Genomic DNA, 6,675 nt, shown 5'->3' with positions numbered 1-6,675 from the left:
CCGTTTTCCTCCAAAACCGCTTTTTCCCCCAAAACTATTTATTTTGGTCAGCAAATTGCTGAACTGGCCGGTTAACCGTTTGAGCCATTTTCCAATTTTTTTTCGAACCGGTAACCGGACCCCTGAGCGGTATGGTCACCAGTTCGTTTTTAAAAACCATGCATCCAGGAATGGAAGTTGAAGGAGAGTTTCTTTTTCTAGTTTTCACTGCTACAAATGTTTTTTTTTTTTTTTTCGTTTTTTGCTCAAACATAATGTCTAGGAATGGAAGTTGAAAAAGGGTTTCATTTTTCGGTTTTCTATGCTACAAGGAAAAAAATGTGCATGTTATAGCAATAATAGTGGTCCTACTCAGGAAAAAAAAAGAAAGAAATATTTTATGAGTAAAAAGCATGACAATGTAGTACCATTTGCTCAAAGGCATTGTTTGAAACTATAGGCATTTTCCCAATAAATGCTACCATATTGTCACAGGGGTAGTTCTACAGCGGAAGAAACCCGTGCGGCGTCTAGGCCAAGGTAGGCCAGGACAAGCCTTTCTGCGCTTAGAGGCTAGGAGTTGCCCGATGGGATGGCTCCACCAAAGTCAGTAGCACTGGATCATGACCTCAAGTCCAATGGCCGGTGCCCTCTCCTGGCTCAGACCGGTCCATGGGAGGCGCTGCTTACGTGCTAAAGGGGGACGACCATAATGTAAGGCGACCATGCACCGATGAGGTGACTTGGCACCGATGTGAAGGGTCTCCTGTATGCCGATGATGACAGGCACCTGTGTGCCATGATGATAGGCAACCGCTTGGGCCGAAACACACCCGTGCGCTAGAGGCAACGGGGTAGCTCACTCAGCTTGGGCAAGGGGATGGCATGGTGAAGGGTCATGCTTGAGCCAAGCTCGCATGCCAAGCCTCCCTTGAGTATTGGTAGCACAGTGCCGGTCCAACACTGTCTCCATGAGCAAGTGTGCGCCCATGAGGAACCCTGGTAGCCATGCTAGCCATTAACCAGGGCCGCCCCACAAGGGGATGATGGTCTAGGAGTGCCAAGGTTAGGCACCCATGGAGGTCGACCACCCCTCCTCAAAGAGTACATTAAGCTTTTGGTGGTCTGCCTGAAGATAACATCAGTTCTCCCAAAAATCTTACAGGTGAAAATGACAGTCATGTCCCTAACGTAAGCCTGCCAAGCATAGGCAAGGCTAAGCCTGTGTCGAACTGTAACAGACTCCCCCATTCAATTCATTGTCGTCCTCGACAATGACTCCTTCCGTGAGTGGGAGTTTTGAGTCCCGCGCCATCCACTCTTCTGCCAGTTGTAGGGCTTGCCTGGCCAACCCGGGTCTTGCCTATATTGGTGTCCATTTATGAGGACGGAACCATTTCACCATGTCGGCCTGCCTGGACTTCACCTCCCAGTGTTGAGGTTACTCAAACCGCGCAATGGCTATGCCGTTGAACTGTGAAAGAAGGGCCCTCGAAGAAATGTGTGTGGTGCTTCGCGGAGGTCCGCCCCATGTATCCTCTTACCTCAAGGCTCAACCGTCTTCTTGGTAGCTTTTTAGTGATGCTACCGAACACGCTGATAGGTCCACTCCTCATGTTGGCGATGACCTGGGTACCCTTTCACCATGTTGGCCTGCAGACTTCACCTCGCCGATTCGGGTTACTCAAACCTAGCCATGTCTTATGCTCTCTTGGCCCTCGAAACTACGCTTCAAGGAGACCTGACCGCTTCACCTCGCCATGGCTTATGCTCTCTTCACCTCGCCGACTCGGGCTACATCTTCACTCCGAGGGGGCCCCACTACTGCTGCCTCAAGGAGACCTGACCGCTTCAAACGCGAGTGTGACAACTTATACCCATGAGTTGTCGAACATGCACTCGCCTGATGATGAGCTTCTGCTGCTGCGAATGATCAACCTGAAAACTGAGCATGTCCACCTGATACTTTGCCGGTGTAGGGCCGCCATGCTCCAACGGCCAGTGTACCCACATTCCTAACAAGGCTCACGCGTCTGCCCCCGCATGAGGACAACAACTAATGCATCTACCCCCACAAGGGAAGCTGTTTTAGTGTCATTAGAATGGGGACACGAACAATGAATGGCCTCTTGCTAGGCCTGATAAGCAATCTGATTGGGCAGTGTACCCACATTCCTATCAAGGCTCACGCGTCTGCCCCCGCATGAGGACAACAACCAATACGTCTGCCCCCGCAAGGGAAGCTGTTTTAGTGTCATTGGAATGGGGACACGAACAATGAAATGGCCTTTTGCCAGGCCTGATCTGAATTCTGCTCAATCCTGGGTGGAAGTGCCTAGGGACCGCACCCCACAATGTTGCTACTTGTCGTGATGACCACATCAACTGGCTCTGGGCTAATTTGCTCAAAACCAATTGCGACTGCAATTGGCCAACTGGCCCTGATACCAACTGTCACGGGGGTAGTTCTACAGTGGAAGAAACCCGTGCGGCGTCCAGGCCAAGGTAGGCCAGGACAAGCCTTTCTGCGCTTAGAGGCTAGGAGTTGCCCGATGGGATGGCTCCACCAAAGTCAGTAGCACTGGATCATGACCTCAAATCCAATGGCCGGGGCACTCTCCTGGCTCAGATTGGTCCATGGGAGGCGCCGCTTACGTGCTAAAGGGGGATGACCATAATGCAAGGCGACCATGCGCCGATGAGGTGACTTGGCACCGTTGTGAAGGGTCTCCTGTATGCCGATTATGACAGGCACCTGTGTGCCATGATGATAGGCAACCGCTTGGGCCAAAAGACACCCGTGCGCTAGAGGCAATGGGGTAGCTCACTCAGCTTGGGCAAGGGGCTGCCGTGGTGAAGGGTCATGCTTGAGCCAGGCCCGTATGCCAAGCCTCCCTTGAGTATCGGTAGCGCAGTGCCGGTCCAACACTGTCCCCATGAGCAAGTGTGCGCCCATGAGGAACCCTGGTAGCCATGCTAGCCATTAACCAGGGTCGCCCCGCAAGGGGATGATGGTCTAGGAGTGCCAATGTTAGGCACCCAAGGAGGTCGACCACCCCTCCTCAAAGAGTACGTTAAGATTTTAGTGGTCTACCTGAAAATAACATCAGTTCTCCCAAAAATCTTATAGGCGAAAATGACGGTCATGTCCCTAACGTAAGCCTGCCAAGCGTAGGCAAGGCTAAGCCTGTGTCGAATCGTAACAATATGGCATCATTTTAGCATTTAGCTCATCATGTTGATCCATAGGCACAAAATCTCAAAAGGTCGCCTTGATTTATGTGCACACCTACTGTTAGGGAAAGCTTCATTTTAACACTTCCCCAATGTTTAGTCGTTTAATTAATGTCTCTTATGCTGATGTGGGGCCTAGTTGTCAATAAACCTTTTATTATTACTTTTCTTGATTTTGCAAAAAAGTCAAATAATCTCTTGATTGACAATTGACGGGCTAAAATGTGAACAACTAGAGTTCAAATCAGCCCCCACAAAATTGCCCCCATAACGTTCCACATCACATCCCCCTGTTGTGCATTAAAAACACCTCCCAATGATGACAATCAATTTTGATATTATCATCGAGAAATATTCCCAATAAACGACAGAGATGTACTATGGGGCATTATGGGGGGCTGATATAATCTCAAAGAGACATACTCGTGAGTTTCTACTTACATATATCTAGGGCTGTTCATGGGTTGGGTTGAGTTGGTTTACTCAGATTTTTCCAACTGACCTGACCTGGTCGGGTTACTTGAAATTGAAACCGAAATCGACCCTGTGTTTAGCAAAACCGACTTGGTCGGTTTGAGTCGGGTTGGATCGGTTTTGGCTCTAAGTTCAACCATGGTAATAAATTGGTAGGTTGGGCGTCAGAGAAGTAGCTAGCAACATCATCCAGCAAGGAAAGCACATAAATTAAGAGAAAAGAGGACAATAACTTTGTGAAGCACATAAAAAATTGAGTTTATGTATCAAGAAAATAGAAAAGTCAAACTGTATTAGAGAAAGAAGATTGAAATTTGTATATTTCAAGAAACCTTCTAATCTAAGTAAAAAAGGATACTTTAATTCTTTTCTTTAAACTTTTCCAAAAAAATTCCTTGTCTAGTTGTCTTACAATAGTTGTCATTAATGTCATTCCTAACTAGAAGATTAGAAATTAAGTTAGGTTATAAATAGGATAGAGACAACTTAGTTAAGTAGGAAGTAAGTAGGTTATAACTATTAAATAAGAACTAACTACTAAGTCAGTTCGGCTTGGGTCGATTTCGGTTTTCATGACCTGAAACATCGATTTATGATTTTTTACAATCCGAAACCGATCGGTGCTGAAGAAAACCCAGCCAACTCTGATTGAATCGATCCAGATTGGTCGATTTCGTCGGATTGGGTCTTCTTATGAACAGTTCTTGGGGGTTGGAGTTGGCGCTGGATGAGCATTGCACGAAGAGAAGATCGGCGTTGGGAGCAGACGCTGATTCCCCTTCCCGACTCTATTCTGTAGTGTACGTAGTTCATACTCATCACCAGTGAAATTACCAGAACGGGATCATCATTGTCATGTGATGTGATGAACGCGCGTGGGCTGATGTGATGTGATAAGACATATATTAAATACATATACGTAATAATTACAAGGACACCAATCCCATCGATATTTTTTCTAGGAGTTTGCACTTCGCTTTGCTACTGTCTCCTGTCTACCGATACTTTTTGAGAGCTGTAAAAGCAAAGCGGCTTCTCACTTCTCAGTAGCTATCCTGATTAGTTGAGGACCCCAGCGCCAGAATTTCACCCACCAGACTTTTACACATTTCAACGTACAAAAGCTCCATCATATCAGATTGACGGGTGAAGGCAAAACAGACACAAACAAGTGATGAGAAAGAACGGGCGTTTGCTCTCCCTTCCTCGGCTGAGGAAATTAAGCTCCTCGCTGCTTTTAACTTTCTCTGGTTATTCTATCTATATACATGTAAGCAGCCTAGCTATTTGATGGAATAGGGTGATTCGAGCACGGGTATTAATTGGACAATGCATGCTGATGCAGAAAACATGCTAAATCTGATGAAACTCGATCCGAGAAATGATGACATTGTTTATATAGTTATTTATTAAATAGTAAAGCTTTGCATGTGAATATGTTGCTTGCATTATTGAACGATGACATCCCCTGAGATCCAGCCGATGCATACCTCAAATGAGTAAGAGTTGAATATCAATAGAGTCATCAGTGTGGAATACTGTGGATGCTTATTCGTATAATGACTAGCTATGATGCTCAGATACGGATATGAATACATGCACACAAGATATTGGAGTAAGGACTCTCTCTCTCTCTCAATCCTGAATCCCATAATTATTCCATGCAATATGCTTATATTACTTATGTGCTGCCAAATTTAATCATCAATTTTAGATTTTTCTTTTCTGACATAATAAGCTGTATTGAAATATATTTTAAAAGTGCTAATGATATACTAGATCTATACCGAGTGGCAGCCCAGTTGGTGAACTGGATGAATTGTTCAAGTGGGTGTGTGATGCGGTTTTGAATCCCACAATTATCAAAGAAAAGGGCGATGTGATGTCATACTGTTTACTTAAAAGAGTAGCGACCTTTAAGGGGGTGTAATAACAAAATGAAATCTAAAGAGCTTTTCTTCATCTAATTTGTTTCTTTTTTTTTGACATTTTTCAGTATACAAGGACATATATTATCTACTGCCATATATGAAAATGGGACAATATCAAATGTGAAATCCAATTATTCTTGAAGATGCCATTTGGGTTGGGCCAACATCAACCCAACTCAATCCAAACAAATTTATCATCTCCATCTGATATCAAATTTAAATTGGCATAGGACTGTTTTTACTATTCATTTACATATTACATAGTATAGGGGATTAAGGGGTGGGGATAAACCATTGAAATTTGGATTTGCTCCTTACAAAGTGCATCTCACACCAACTTCATAGCACGTTGCAGACACGCATTGGGTCAAATTGTGGAGATCACATCTCCACCCCATAAGGGGCCACTCCACAACACTCCACAGCACATCCCTGTCGTGTATTGAGAACATCTTCGTTATCATCAGGACTGATATTATCATTAAGAGATTTTCTCAATACACAGTGGAGATGTGCTGTGTGGCGTTGTGGGGTGGCCCCTTGTGAGTCAGAGATGTAAATTTCATATTGTGTGACTGCAAGTGCTGTGAGATTGGTCTTGATGTGTTCTCTCTCAGAAGCAAATCCAAATTCCAAAACATAGGCATAGATGAGATCCACTTATCGACCAGTTACCACAAACATCTTGTACTCATGACGGTTTGATCTTGCACCTAGCAACTTGCCATCTCACCTAATGGGTCATCAAATAATTTGGGTTAGGGTTAATGTCTTGGGCAAACTAACCACTTCAACATAACCTAATGTAATACATATACATTCTTATTATCTTTTGTAAGGTTGCATTTAGAAATGATACATAGACCTTATGATAAGGCTGGGCTAGTCCTATCCAAATCCAAGTTGCACTTCTAAGGGGCCATTTAATAAGAGTCCGGATCTCTTGCCCATGAGAACTCTGTCCATATTTATCGCAATCATACATGGAGAACATCACATCCTCTGCATAATATTATGCAGGGGGAGATGTTCCCAATTCACGTGGGGTAGTGTATTG

Source organism: Nelumbo nucifera, chromosome 4 (assembly GCF_055504915.1).
Source record: "Nelumbo nucifera cultivar China Antique chromosome 4, China Antique-T2T, whole genome shotgun sequence".
In the NCBI taxonomy this organism is placed as follows: Eukaryota; Viridiplantae; Streptophyta; class Magnoliopsida; order Proteales; family Nelumbonaceae; genus Nelumbo; species Nelumbo nucifera.
Note: the sequence above shows the minus strand (reverse complement) of the source record.